The following is a 13,190-nucleotide window of genomic DNA, read 5'->3' on the forward strand; positions in this document are numbered from 1 at the left end:
TAATCTGTGAGCCACCGGGGGCTCAGCAATCTCGCACCCTCACGATCAAGACTATTTAAGCTTATAGGTAAGGCAAGGTAAAAATATATGTGGAGCTGCAGCAAGCGACTAGCAGATATGGTGGCTAACCTGTTCGCAAAAGAGAGCGAGAAGAGGAGGCAAAGCGCGAGCGAGAAACTAGAGAGCAACCTGCGCAAACATTACTCCAACACCGTGTCCACTTCCCGGACTCCGCCGAGAAGAGGCCATCACGGTAACACACTCAGTTGATTCATTTTAATTAAGTTAAGGTTCAAGTTATCTACAACCGGACATTAACAAATTCCCATCTGCCCATAACCGCGGGCACGACTTTCAAAAGTTCAAATCCCTGCAGGGGAGTCCCAGCTTAGCCCATGACAAGCTCTCACGGTCAACGAAGGAATAGACCTCCTCCCGAGATGTTCCGATCAGACTCGGTATCTCGGTTCTTCAAGACACTTCGACAGGTTAAAACTAAACCAGCAACACTGCCTGAATGTGCCAACAAATCCCGATAGGAGCTGCACATATCTCTTTCTCAGGGCACAATCGGATAAGCAATCCATACAACTAAAACCATCCCTCGAGTTTCCTCGAGGTGGCGCTGCAAGGGGCTCTAGGTTGGACCAACCCTCAGAGGAGCACTGGCCCGGGGGGGGGGGGGGTTAAATAAGATGACCCTCGGGCTCCGGAAACCCAAGGGAAAAAAGAGGCTAGGTGGAAAATGGTAAAACCAAGGTTGGGCATTGCTGGAAAAGCTTTAATCAAGGCTAACTATCAAGGGGTTCCCATTATAACCCAACCGCGTAAGGAACGCAAAATCCGGGAACATAACACCGATATGACAGAAACTAGGGCGGCAAGAGTGGAACAAAACACTAGGCGAGAGGCCGAGCCTTCCACCCTTTACCAAGTATATAGATGCATTAAGATAACAAGATAATATAATGATATCCCAACAAGTAAATAAAGGTTCCAACAAGGAACGGCCTCCAATCTTCACCTGCAACTAGCAACGCTATAAGAGGGGCTGAGCAAAGCGGTAACATAGCCAATCAACGGTTTGCTAGGACATGGTGGGTTAGAGATTTGACATGGAAATTTGGGAGGCTTGAAAGCAAATGGTAGGCATCGTAGAAATGGCATAGCAAAAGAGCGAGCAATCTAGCATAGCAAAGATAGTAGTGATTTCGAGGGTATGATCATCTTGCCTGCAAAGTTGTCAGAGTTGACTGGATCCTCAAAAGCAAACTCAACGGGCTCCTTGTTAGCGAACTCGTCTCCCGCCTCTACCCAAACAAGACAAACAAGCAACAAGGACACAATCAACCACGTGCAAAGCTCAAACAACATGATGCAAAGATGATATGCTATGCGGGATGCGATGCGGGATGCATATGCAAGATTTGACAAGGGATGCATGAACCTGGCCTCAACATGGAAATCCAAATGTGCCACTGGAAAGATGAGATGAAATCGCTTGAAAGCGATATAAAGAACGCCGGAATCGGAGTTACAGTTTGGAAATGGCAAGCGATTCAAATATGACACTGGTCTGCGATTTACAGCAAGGAGCCATATAATGCAATGAGATGAACATGCTACAGCGCCCAAACATGACAACAAAATACATGGCAGGGATGCATTCAAGATTCTTAACAGAAGTCTAGCACTGAGCTACGGCCAATTCATCCATTAACAGGTTCAAACAAGCATGGCAAAAATGCATATGGTAAACAGATCTCAGACTTAGTGAAATTAACACTTGTCTGGAATTTCAGATCAGGTAGCACACTTCGGAGCAACAAAACTACATGCTACAGGACATGAACATGGCAAAGTAAAGCATCGCATGGAGCTACTCAAAGATCTTAACAAAAGTCCCTTAGTGACCTTGAGCCAAAAGGGATCAGAAAATACAATTGCAAGCATGTGAACATGGCAAAAACATAATCAGTTCTCAGACTTAGTGAAAACTGGAGCATGCTGAAAACAGATATGAAGTAGGCATGTTTACGAGCTCGATGCACTCACTACGGAGCAAGTCATGACAATCTAAGCATACACCCATCAAGAATACACAAAATGCAAGTTAGACATGGCAAGAACAATAGCATAGCATGCACGGATCAACTATAACATCCTCGGCAAAATCGCTAACAAGTAGACAATCTGCCCAGATTCACAAAGTAGCAAAAGTAGAGCTCGATTGACTCAAGCTAGGATGCTCCATAATGGCAAACAAAGACATGGGTGGATAGATCACTACAATATTAACAAAACATCCTTACTGATCATCCTCAAAAGAGGCATGGATCACTAGGAAACAACAAGAACATATGGCCATATGAAATAAACGGCCCAAGGACTTAGTGGAATTGCTAAGTCCCTGAAATCAGAATTACCAAGTGCCTCACTTAGCAAGCTTGTGCTAGTCACTACACACATCACAAAAATACATGGGTTGCACCTCTGGAGAGATGGCAAAACCCTTAACAAAACATATGTAGAGCACATGGGCATATCATGCACACAATAATCCTGGCAAAAATGACAAATATCTAAATGGAGCAGCAGATCTGACAATTATCTCAAGTAGCCCTCTTCTAACAGAATTTTGGGCATCAAGATGAACTCAAATGAAAAAGATGCAATGGAATGAAATGATGTACTCTCTGAGATGAATATTTTGATATGCTATATGCCAAAAACGGAGCTACGGATGTGGAGATATAGCATGACGAACAGGAGCACATGGATTAGGGTTTAGGGCAAAAAGTCAATCGTCTCAGATCCAGATCTAGATTCAGCCGGAGTTACTGTTCATGCACGGACTTCGAGGATGGCCGGAGGGGCTTGGAGCCGCCGGAGTTGGATGCGGCGCTCTCCGGGGACTCGGCCGGCGCGGGGCGGCGCGATGGAGGCGGTGGCCGGCACCGGGGCGCGGGCGGCGGGGCGGAGCGGGCGACGGCGGCCGGCGACCGGCGCCGAGGTGGGGCGCGGTCGGAGAGGTGCGGCGAGGTACGGGCGCGACGGCGCCGGCTGGCGAGGCAAGGGGCGGCGCGGCGAGGCGCTCGAGAGGAGGAGGCGAGGCCCGGGCGCGGGACGGAGGGGGCCGGCCTTGGGCCCGGCGGGCCGGCGGCGGGACAGAGGCCGGAGGGACATGTGGCACCTCCTGGTAGGCTGCGGTCGGCGGCGGGTGGAACCGGACACGTCCGGCTCGACGCGGACGTTGTCCGGCGGCGCGAGGAATAGCGGATCTAGGGTTTCGGACGAGGGGGATCCGGATTTCGGGGAAGGGGTCTATATATAGGCATAGAGGGAGCTAGGAGAGTCCAAATGAGGTGCGGTTTTTGGCCACACGATCGTGATCGAACGCTCTAGATGATGGAGCAGGTTTAGGTGGGTTTTGGGTAAAATTGGAGGGGTGTTGGGCTGCAACACACACGAGGCCTTTTCGGTCCCTCGGTTAACCGTTGGAGTATCAAACGAAGTCCAAATGGTACGAAACTTGACAGGCGGTCTACCGGTAGTAAATCAAGGCTGCTTGGCAAGTCTCGGTCCAATCTGGAAATGTTTAATCCCCACACACGAAAGAAAGGTAGAAATGACCACCGGAGGAGAACGAAGCGCCGGAATGCAAAACGGACAACGGGGAAAATGCTCGAATGCATGAGATGAACACGTATGCAAATGCAATGCGCATGATGACATGATATGAGATGCCAAACAACGACAACAACACACGGAGACAAAAACCCGAATCGGGAAAATAAAATAACTTAACGCCGGAAACGGCAAGAGTTGGAGTACAAATTGGGAAAGTTACATCCGGGGTGTTACAAATTCGGTCCCACCGAGATTGGCAAGTTGTGTGTAACGGTTAGATTTTGTGTGGAGGCTATATATACCCCTCCACCCACTCTTCATTCGTGGAGAAAGCCATCAGAACATACCTACACTTCCAATACACATTTTCTGAGAAAGAACCACCTACTCATGTGTTAAGGCCATGATATTCCATTCCCACCATATGAATCTTGATCTCTAGCCTTCCCAAGTTGCTTTCCACTCAAATCTTCTTTCCCCCAAATCCATATCCTGTGAGAGAGAGTTGAGTGTTGGGGAGACTATCATTTGAATCACAAGAGCAAGGAGTTCATCATCAACACACCATTTGTTACTTCTTGGAGAGTGGTGTCTCCTGATTGGCTAGGTGTCACTTGGGAGCCTCCGAAAAGATTGTGGAGTTGAACCAAGGAGTTTGTAAGGGCAAGGAGATCACCTACTTCATGAAGATCTACCGCTAGTGAGGCAAGTCCTTCGTGGGCGATGGCCATGATGGGATAGACAAGGTTGCTTCTTCGTGGACCCTTCGTGGGTGGAGCCCTCCGTGGACTCACACAACTATTACCCTTCGTGGGTTGAAGTCTCCATCAACGTGGATGTACGATAGCACCACCTATCGAAACCACGACAAAAACATCCGTGCCTCCAATTGCGTTTGAATTCTCCAAACCCTTCCCTTTACATTCTTGCAAGTTGCATGCTTTACTTTCTGCTGCTCATATACTCTTTGCATGCTTGCTTGATATGTATTGTGTTTGTTAAACTTGTGCCAAAACTCCACTTCAACTTAAAGAAGTTAAAAACTGCAACTTTTGGTACTTAGTGTCTAATCACCCCCCCCTCTAGACACCTCTTCTCGATCCTTTCAACCACCTTTTGTCAGGATAGCTTGTACTAGTTGTCCCCCTTCAAACTTGGCCATTGTGGGATCCCTTCCCGCCTAACATTTGGGAAGAGGACCAAGGCCACTATAAATAGGACTCGGCCACCACCATAGAGAGAGAGAGCTAGGATCAGATTCATTCCACCCTATCAGGCTCACCAGTTCATCGAGCCCAAGAACACCTCACCTCCTGAGGCTGTTCACCCATTGTACTAGTTCATCCTCAGCCCCAGAGGCAATCCACCCACAAACTGGAGTAGGGTATTACACTACAAGGTGGCCCAAACCAGTATAAACTCTTGTGTCTCTTGTCCTCTGGGTCCGTCGAGCTAGGCCGTGGGATCGTTGAGCGTCTGAGTCAAGGAGAGAGTGTTCTTCGTGCGCACCCTAGAGTTCAAACCTCACAAGGGTTTGCTGGAACCCGTAATCCGACATTTGATGCGCTAGGTAGGGGTGTTCTGAAGCCTTTCTTCCGTCGATTGACTCGCCACTGCTCCACCGCATCCATGGCTGACGCTCGCCAGGCCCGTGCTGAGCGTCGGGCCGCCCTTGCCGCTCGCGTCGCCCAAATGGCGCCCATCGGTGGAACCTCCTCATCGCTCTCCATCACCCGCTGCCAACGCCGCCACCAGACCGACGGGAAACGAGCAGCAAGCTTCATCGCTGCACCCCTCTGTGCAGAGGGACGGACGCACTGCCACCCCGTCATTGACTCTGGCCGGCTCGTCGTCCCACGCTCGCTGCAGGCCCGCGGACGCGCTGGCCATGCTGCTTATGGTGCATGAGCTCCTGCGTTACCGCCCCATCGACGACCTCTACGAGGACTGGCTGGACCACATCGCCGAGCTCGTCAGCGCCGCTAGGGGCTCTCCTGCCCTGTCCCTTTCGCTACCTCGTCCGCCCCTGCTGCGGGTGATGTGGCCCATGGAGCACCTCCACCACCTCCACATCAAGACATCGCCCTCGCACCAAGACGTGTGGCCCCGCGGCGTGACCCACCGCGTAAGGCGCCCGCTCCTGAGGAAGGAAGCTGCCGGGATATCCCGCGGCCACAAGAAGACGCTCCTCCACTCCCACCACCACCACGTCAAGACTGTGCGTCACCTGCGGGCGGCGGCGCGTGGGTATAAAGTCCAGGCTCCACCTCCATGAGGGGCTCAGGTGACCATGGCGGGTTGCCGCGCCTTCACCCCCGAGCTGCACAGCGTTGTTTGGCCCGACAAGTTCAAGCCCGACCTTCCTCCATGCTACGACGGCACCCCCGACTCTGCTGAGTTCTTGCAGCTCTACGAGCTGAGCATCGAGGTGGCCAACAGCGACGAGAAAATTATGGTGAACTGGTTTCCCATGGCTCTCAAAGACAACGCGCGCTCGTGACTCTTGAACCTGCCCGCGGGATCGATCTCTCCTACCTATTGAGCACTGCGTTGGATTTCCCCGAAGAGGAGAGGACGATGCAGCAAAGTAGTGTAAGTATTTCCGTCAGTTTTTGAGAACCAAGGTATCAATCTAGTAGGAGGCTACGTGCGAGTCCCTCGTACCTACACAAAAACAATAGCTCAACGCAACCAACGCACTTTGGGGTTGTCAATCCCTTCAAGGCCACTTACGAAAGTGAGATCTGATAGAGTTGATAAATAATATTTTTGGTATTTTTTGGTATAGAGATGCAAAGTGGAAAGTAAAAGGCAAAGTAAAAAAGCAAAGCAATAATAAAGTGATGGAGATTAATATGATGAGAAAGAGACCCCGGGGCCATAGGTTTCACTAGTGGCTTCTCTCAAGAGCATAAGTATTCTACGGAGGGTGAACAAGTTACCGTTGAGCAATTGACAGAATTGAGCATAGTTATGAGAATATCTAGGTATGATCATGTATATAGGCATCACGTCCGAGACAAGTAGACCGACTCCTGCCTGCATCTACTACAATTACTCCACTCATCGACCGCTATCCAGCATGCATCTAGAGTATTAAGTTAAAAATAGAGTAACGCCTTAAGCAAGATGACATGATGTAGAGGGATAGTTTCATGCAATATGATAAAAAACCCATCTTGTTATCCTCGATGGCAAAAATACAATACGTGCCTTGTTGCCCCTTCTGTCACTGGGAAAGGACACCGCAAGATCGAACCCAAAGCTAAGCACTTCTACCATGGCAAGAAAAACCAATCTAGTGGGCCAAACCAAACTGATAATTCGAAGAGACTCGCAAAGGTAACCAATCATACATCAAAGAATTCAGAGAATATTCAAATATTATTCATAGATAGACTGGATCATAAACCCACAATTCATCGGTCTCAACAAACACACCGCAAAAAGAAGATTACATCGAATAGATCTCCACGAGAGAGGGGGAGAACATTGTATTGAGATCCATAAAGAGAGAAGAAGCCATCTAGCTACTAACTATGGACCCGTAGGTCTGAAGTAAACTACTCACACTTTATCGGAGGGGCTTGGATGATGATGTAGAAGCCCTCCGTGATCGATGCCCCCTCCGGCCGAGCTCCGGAACAGGCCCCAAGATGGGATCTCATGGATACAGAAAGTTGCGGCGGTGGAATTAGGTTTTTGGCTCCGTATATAATCGTTTGGGGGTACGTGGGTATATATAGGAGGAAGAAGTACGTCGGTGGAGCAACAGGGGGCCCACGAGGGTGGAGGGCGCGCCTGGGGGGGGGCAGGCGCGCCCCCTACCTCGTGGCCTCCTGTTAATTGGCTTGACGTAGGGTCCAAGTCTCCTAAGTTGTATTCCGTGAGAAAATCACTTTCCTGAAGGTTTCATTCCGTTTGGACTTCGTTTGATATTAATTTTCTTCGAAACCCTAAAACAGGCAAAAAAACAGCAATTCTGGGCTGGATAATAAAGCCCAATAATGTCCAAAACAGTAGATAATATAGCATGGAGCAATCAAAAATTGTAGATACGTTGGAGACGTATCAAGCATCCCCAAGCTTAATTCCTACTCGTCCTCGAGTAGGTAAATGATAAAAATAGAATTTTTGATGCGGAGTGCTACTTGGCATAATTTTAATGTAATTCTTCTTAATTGTGGTATGAATATTCAGATCCAAAAGATTCAAGACAAAAGTTCATATTGACATAAAAATGATAATACTTCAAGCATACTAACTAAGCAATTATGTCTTCTCAAAATAACATGGCCAAAGAAAGTTCATCCCTACAAAATCATATGGTTTAGTCATGTTTCATATTCATCACACAAGAATGCTATCATCATGAACAACCCCGATGACAAGCCAAGCAATTGTTTCATACTTTAGTAATCTCAAACCTATAAACTTTCACGCAATATATGAGCGCGAGCCATGGACATAGCACTATAGGTGGAATAGAATATAATGAGGGGGTTATGTGGAGAAGACAAGAAAGGAGGAATTCTCACATCAACGAGGCTAATCAATGGGCTATGGAGATGCCCACCGATTGATGTTAATGCAAGGAGTAGGGATTGCCATGCAACGGATGCACTAGAGCTATAAATGTATGAAATCTCAACAAAAGAAACTAGTGGGTGTGCATCCAACTTGCTTGTTCATGAAGACCTAGGGCACTTGAGGAGGCCCATTGTTGGAATATACAAGCCAAGTTCTATAATGAAAAAATCCCACTAGTATATGAAAGTGATAACATGAGAGACTCTCTACTATGAAGATCATGGTGCTACTTTGAAGCACAAGTGTGGTAAAAGGATAGTAACATTGTCCCTTCTCTCTTTTTCTCTCATTTTTTTGGGCCTTCTCTTTTTTTATGGCCTTTCTATTTTTTTTGGGCCTTCTTTTTTATGGCCTTTCTCCTTTTTTAATTCCTCACTTGGGACAATGCTCTAATAATGATGATCATCACACTTCTATTTATTTACAACTCAATGATTTCAACTCGACACTAGAACAAAGATGACTCTATATGAATGCCTCCGGCGGTGAACCGGGATATGCAATGACTCAAGAGTGACATGTATGGAAGAATTATTAACGGTGGCTTTGCCACAAATACTATGTCAACTACAAGATCATGATAAGCAATATGACAATGATGAATGTTTCATGATGAACGGAATGATGGAAAGTTGCATGGCAATATATCTCGGAATGGCTATGGAAATGCCATAATAGGTAGGTATGGTGGCCATTTTGAGGAAGATATAAGGAGGTTTATGTGTGAAAGAGCGTATCATATCACGGGGTTTGGATGCACTGGCGAAGTTTGCGCCAACTCTCAATGTGAGAAAGGGCAATGCACGGTACCGAAGAGCCTAGCAAGGATGGAAGGGTGAGAGTGCGTATAATCCATGGACTCAACATTAGTCATAAAGAACTCACATACTTGTTGCAAAAATCTACAAGTCATCAAAAACCTCGGTACTACGTGCATGCTCCTAGGGGGATAGATTGGTAGGAAAAGACCATCGCTCGTCCCCGACCGCCACTCATAAGGAAGACAATCAAATAACACCTCATGTTTCAAATTTGTTGCATAACGTTTACCATACGTGCATGCTATGGGACTTGCAAACCTCAACACAAGTATTTCTCAATATAACAACTACTCAACTAGCATGACTTTGATATTATTACCTCCATGTCTCAAAACAATCATCAAGCATCAAACTTCTCTTAGTATTCAACACACTCATAAGAAAGTTTTATTATTAATCTTGCATACCAAGCATATTAGGATTTTAAGAAAAATACAATGCTATTAAGACTCTCAAAATAATCTAAGTGAAGCATGAGAGATCAATAGTTTCTATAAAACAAATCCACCACCGTGCTCTAAAAGATATAAGTGAAGCACTAGAGCAAAATTATAAAACTCAAAAGATATAAGTGAAGCATATAGAGTATTCTATCAAATTCCAAATTATGTATGGATCTCTCAAAAGGTGTGTACAGCAAGGATGATTGTGGTATACGAACAAGCAAAGACTCAAATCATAAAAGACGCTCCAAGCAAAACACATATCGTGTGGTGAATAAAAATATAGTTGAAAGTAAAGTTACAAGTAGACGAAAGAGGGGATGCCTTCCGGGGCATCCCCAAGCTTTGGCTTTTAGGTGTCCTTAGATTATCTTGGGGGTTCCATGGGCATCCCCAAGCTTAGGCTCTTGCCACTCCTTGTTCCATAATCCATCAAATCTTTACCCAAAACATGAAAACTTCACAACACAAAACTTAAAGTAGAAAATCTCGTGAGCTCCGTTAGCGAAAGAAAACAAAAGATCACTTCAAGGTACTGTAATGAACTAATTCTTTATTTATATTGGTGTTAAACCTAATGTATTCCAACTTCTATATGGTTTATAAACTATTTTACTAGCCATAGATTCATCAAAATAAGCAAACAACACACGAAAAACAGAATCTGTCAAAAACAGAACAGTCTGTAGTAATCTGTAGCTAGAGCAAGATCTGAACCCCAAAAATTCTAAAATAAATTGCTGGACGTGAGTAATCTATCTATTAATCATCTGCAAAAAGAATTAACTAAATATCACTCTCCAAATAAAAATGACAGAAGTTCTCGTGAGCGCTAAAGTTTCTGTTTTTTACAGCAAGTTCAACAAGACTTTCCCCAAGTCTTCCCAACGGTTCTACTTGGCACAAACACTAATTAAACACAAAAAAACACAAACAAAATAGAGGCTAAATAATTTATTTATTACTAAACAGGAGCAAAAATCAAGTAATAAAAATAAAATTGGGTTGCCTCCCAACAAGCGCTATCGTTTAACACCCCTAGCTAGGCATAACAAGCAAGAATAGATCTAGGTATTGCCATCTTTGGTTGGCAATTCTTCAATGATGCATCTATCTCCCTTAGGAATTTCTTTATTTCTTGTGATTATCAACCTCTTAGGCACAAGATCGAAAACTTCGTTTGTAGCAATTGGTTCCTTAATGATAGCAAAAAGATTGGGATGAATACTTATAGATTTAAGATCCGCAGTTTCCTTACTAGATGATTCACCCTTATTTTTAGGAACATACATAAGCTTGGAAATTTTAGTAGGAGGACTTGGTGTATTCTTTACAGAAGAAAAAGCGGTTCCCATGTTCATAATGATACCCTCAAGTTTATCGATTCTAGTGGAATCTAGATTTATTTTCTCATTAACTATGGGTTCCTTTTCCTTAATATTTTTCAATGTCATTCCTACCTTAGATCCATATTGGGTAATTTGATTGTGGATCTTTTTATCTAGATTCTCAATTAATTCAATGGAAGCAACTTTATTTTCAATAATTTCAAGTCTTTGCATAACATGCTCCAAAGTTAACATAGTTCCATTAACCAAAAGAGGTGGTGAGCCAAATAATTCTAACATAGCATTATAAGAATCAAAAGTATGGCTACCCAAGAAATTCCCTCCGGTAATGGTATCAAGGATATATCTATACCAAGGACTAGCACCTACATAAAAATTGCGGAGAAGAACTGAAGTAGATTGCTTCCTGGTAGATCTATTTTGAGCATTGCAAATTCTATACCAAGCATCTTTTAGATTTTCTCCCTCCCTTTGTGTAAAATTTAGAACTTCATTCTCGGGAGACAACGGAGAAGATATGAGACTAGCAATGATGACAAGCAAGCAAACAAACACACAAGCAAATAAAAAGCAAGCAGGCAAAAAGAGGAAAATAGAGAAAGAGAGGGAGGATAGAGAGAGAGGGCGAATAAAATGGCAAGGGTGAATTGGGGGGAGAGGAAAACGAGAGGCAAATGGCAAATAATGTAATGCGGGAGATAGGGATTGTGATGGTACATGGTATGTTGACTTTTGCGCAGACTCCCCGGCAATGGCGCCAGAAATTCATCTTGCTACCTCTAGAGCACTGCGTTGGATTTCCCCGAAGAGGTGCGGATGATGCAGCAAAGTAGCGTAAGTATGTCCCTGAGTTTTTGAGAACCAAGGTATCAATCCAGTAGGAGGCTACGCGCGAGTCCCTCGTACCTACACAAAAACAATAGCTCAACGCAACCAACGCGCTTAGGGGTTGTCAATCCCTTCACGGTCAGTTATGAAAGTGAGATCTGATAGAGATGATAAATAATATTTTTGGTATTTTTGGTATACAGATGCAAAGTGGAAAGTAAAAGGCAAAGTAAAAAAGCAAAGCAATAATAAAGTGATGGAGATTAATATGTTGAGAAAGAGACCCGGGGCCCATAGGTTTCACTAGTGGCTTCTCTCAAGAGAATAAGTATTCTACGGTGGGTGAACAAATTACTGTTGAGCAATTGACAGAATTGAGCATAGTTATGAGAATATCTAGGTATGATCATGTATATAGGCATCACGTCCGAGACAACTAGACCGACTCCTGCATGCATCTACTACTAGTACTCCACTCATCGACCGCTATCCAGCATGCATCTAGAGTATTAAGTTAAAAATAGAGTAACACCTTAAGCAAGATGACATGATGTAGAGGGATAGTTTCATGCAATATGATAAAAACCCCATCTTGTTATCCTCGATGGCAACAATACAATACGTGCCTTGCTGCCCCTTCTGTCACTGGGAAAGGACACCGCAAGATCGAACCCAAAGCTAAGCACTTCTCCCTTGGCAAGAAAAACCAATCTAGTAGGACAAACGAAACTAATAATTCGAAGAGACTTGCAAATATAACCAATCATACATAAAAGAATTCAGAGAAGATTCAAATATTATTCATAGATAGACTGGATCATAAACCCACAATTCATCGATCTCAACAAACACACCGCAAAAAGAAGATTACATCAATAGGCCTCCATGAGAGAGGGGGAGAACATTGTATTGAGATCCAAAAAGAGAGAAGAAGCCATCTAGCTACTAACTATGGACCCGTCGGTCTGAAGTAAACTACTCACACTTCATCGGAGGGGCTTGGATGATGATGTAGAAGCCCTCCGTGATCGATGCCCCCTTCGGCGGAGCTCCGGAACAGGCCCCAAGATGGGATCTCGTGGATACAGAAAGTTGCGACGGTGGAATTAGGTTTTTGGCTTTGTATCTGATCGTTTGGGGTATGTGGGTATATATAGGAGGAAGAAGTATGTCGATCGAGCAACAGGGGGCCCACGAGGGTGGAGGGCGCGCCTGGGGGGGGGCAGGCGCGCCCCCTACCTCGTGGCCTCCTGTTAATTGGCTTGACGTAGGGTCCAAGTCTCCTGAGTTGTATTCCGTGAGAAAATCACATTCCCGAAGGTTTCATTCCGTTTGGACGTTGTTTGATATTCCTTTTCTTCGAAACCCTAAAACAAGAAAAAAACAACAATTCTGGGCTGGGCCTCCGCTTAATCGGTTAGTCCCAAAAATAATATATAAGTGGATAATAAAGCCCAATAATGTCCAAAACAGTAGATAATATAGCATGGAGCAATCAAAAATTATAGATACGTTGGAGACGTATCAAT

The sequence above is a fragment of the Triticum urartu genome, chromosome 5, assembly GCF_003073215.2.
Source record: "Triticum urartu cultivar G1812 chromosome 5, Tu2.1, whole genome shotgun sequence".
Taxonomy (NCBI): Eukaryota; Viridiplantae; Streptophyta; class Magnoliopsida; order Poales; family Poaceae; genus Triticum; species Triticum urartu.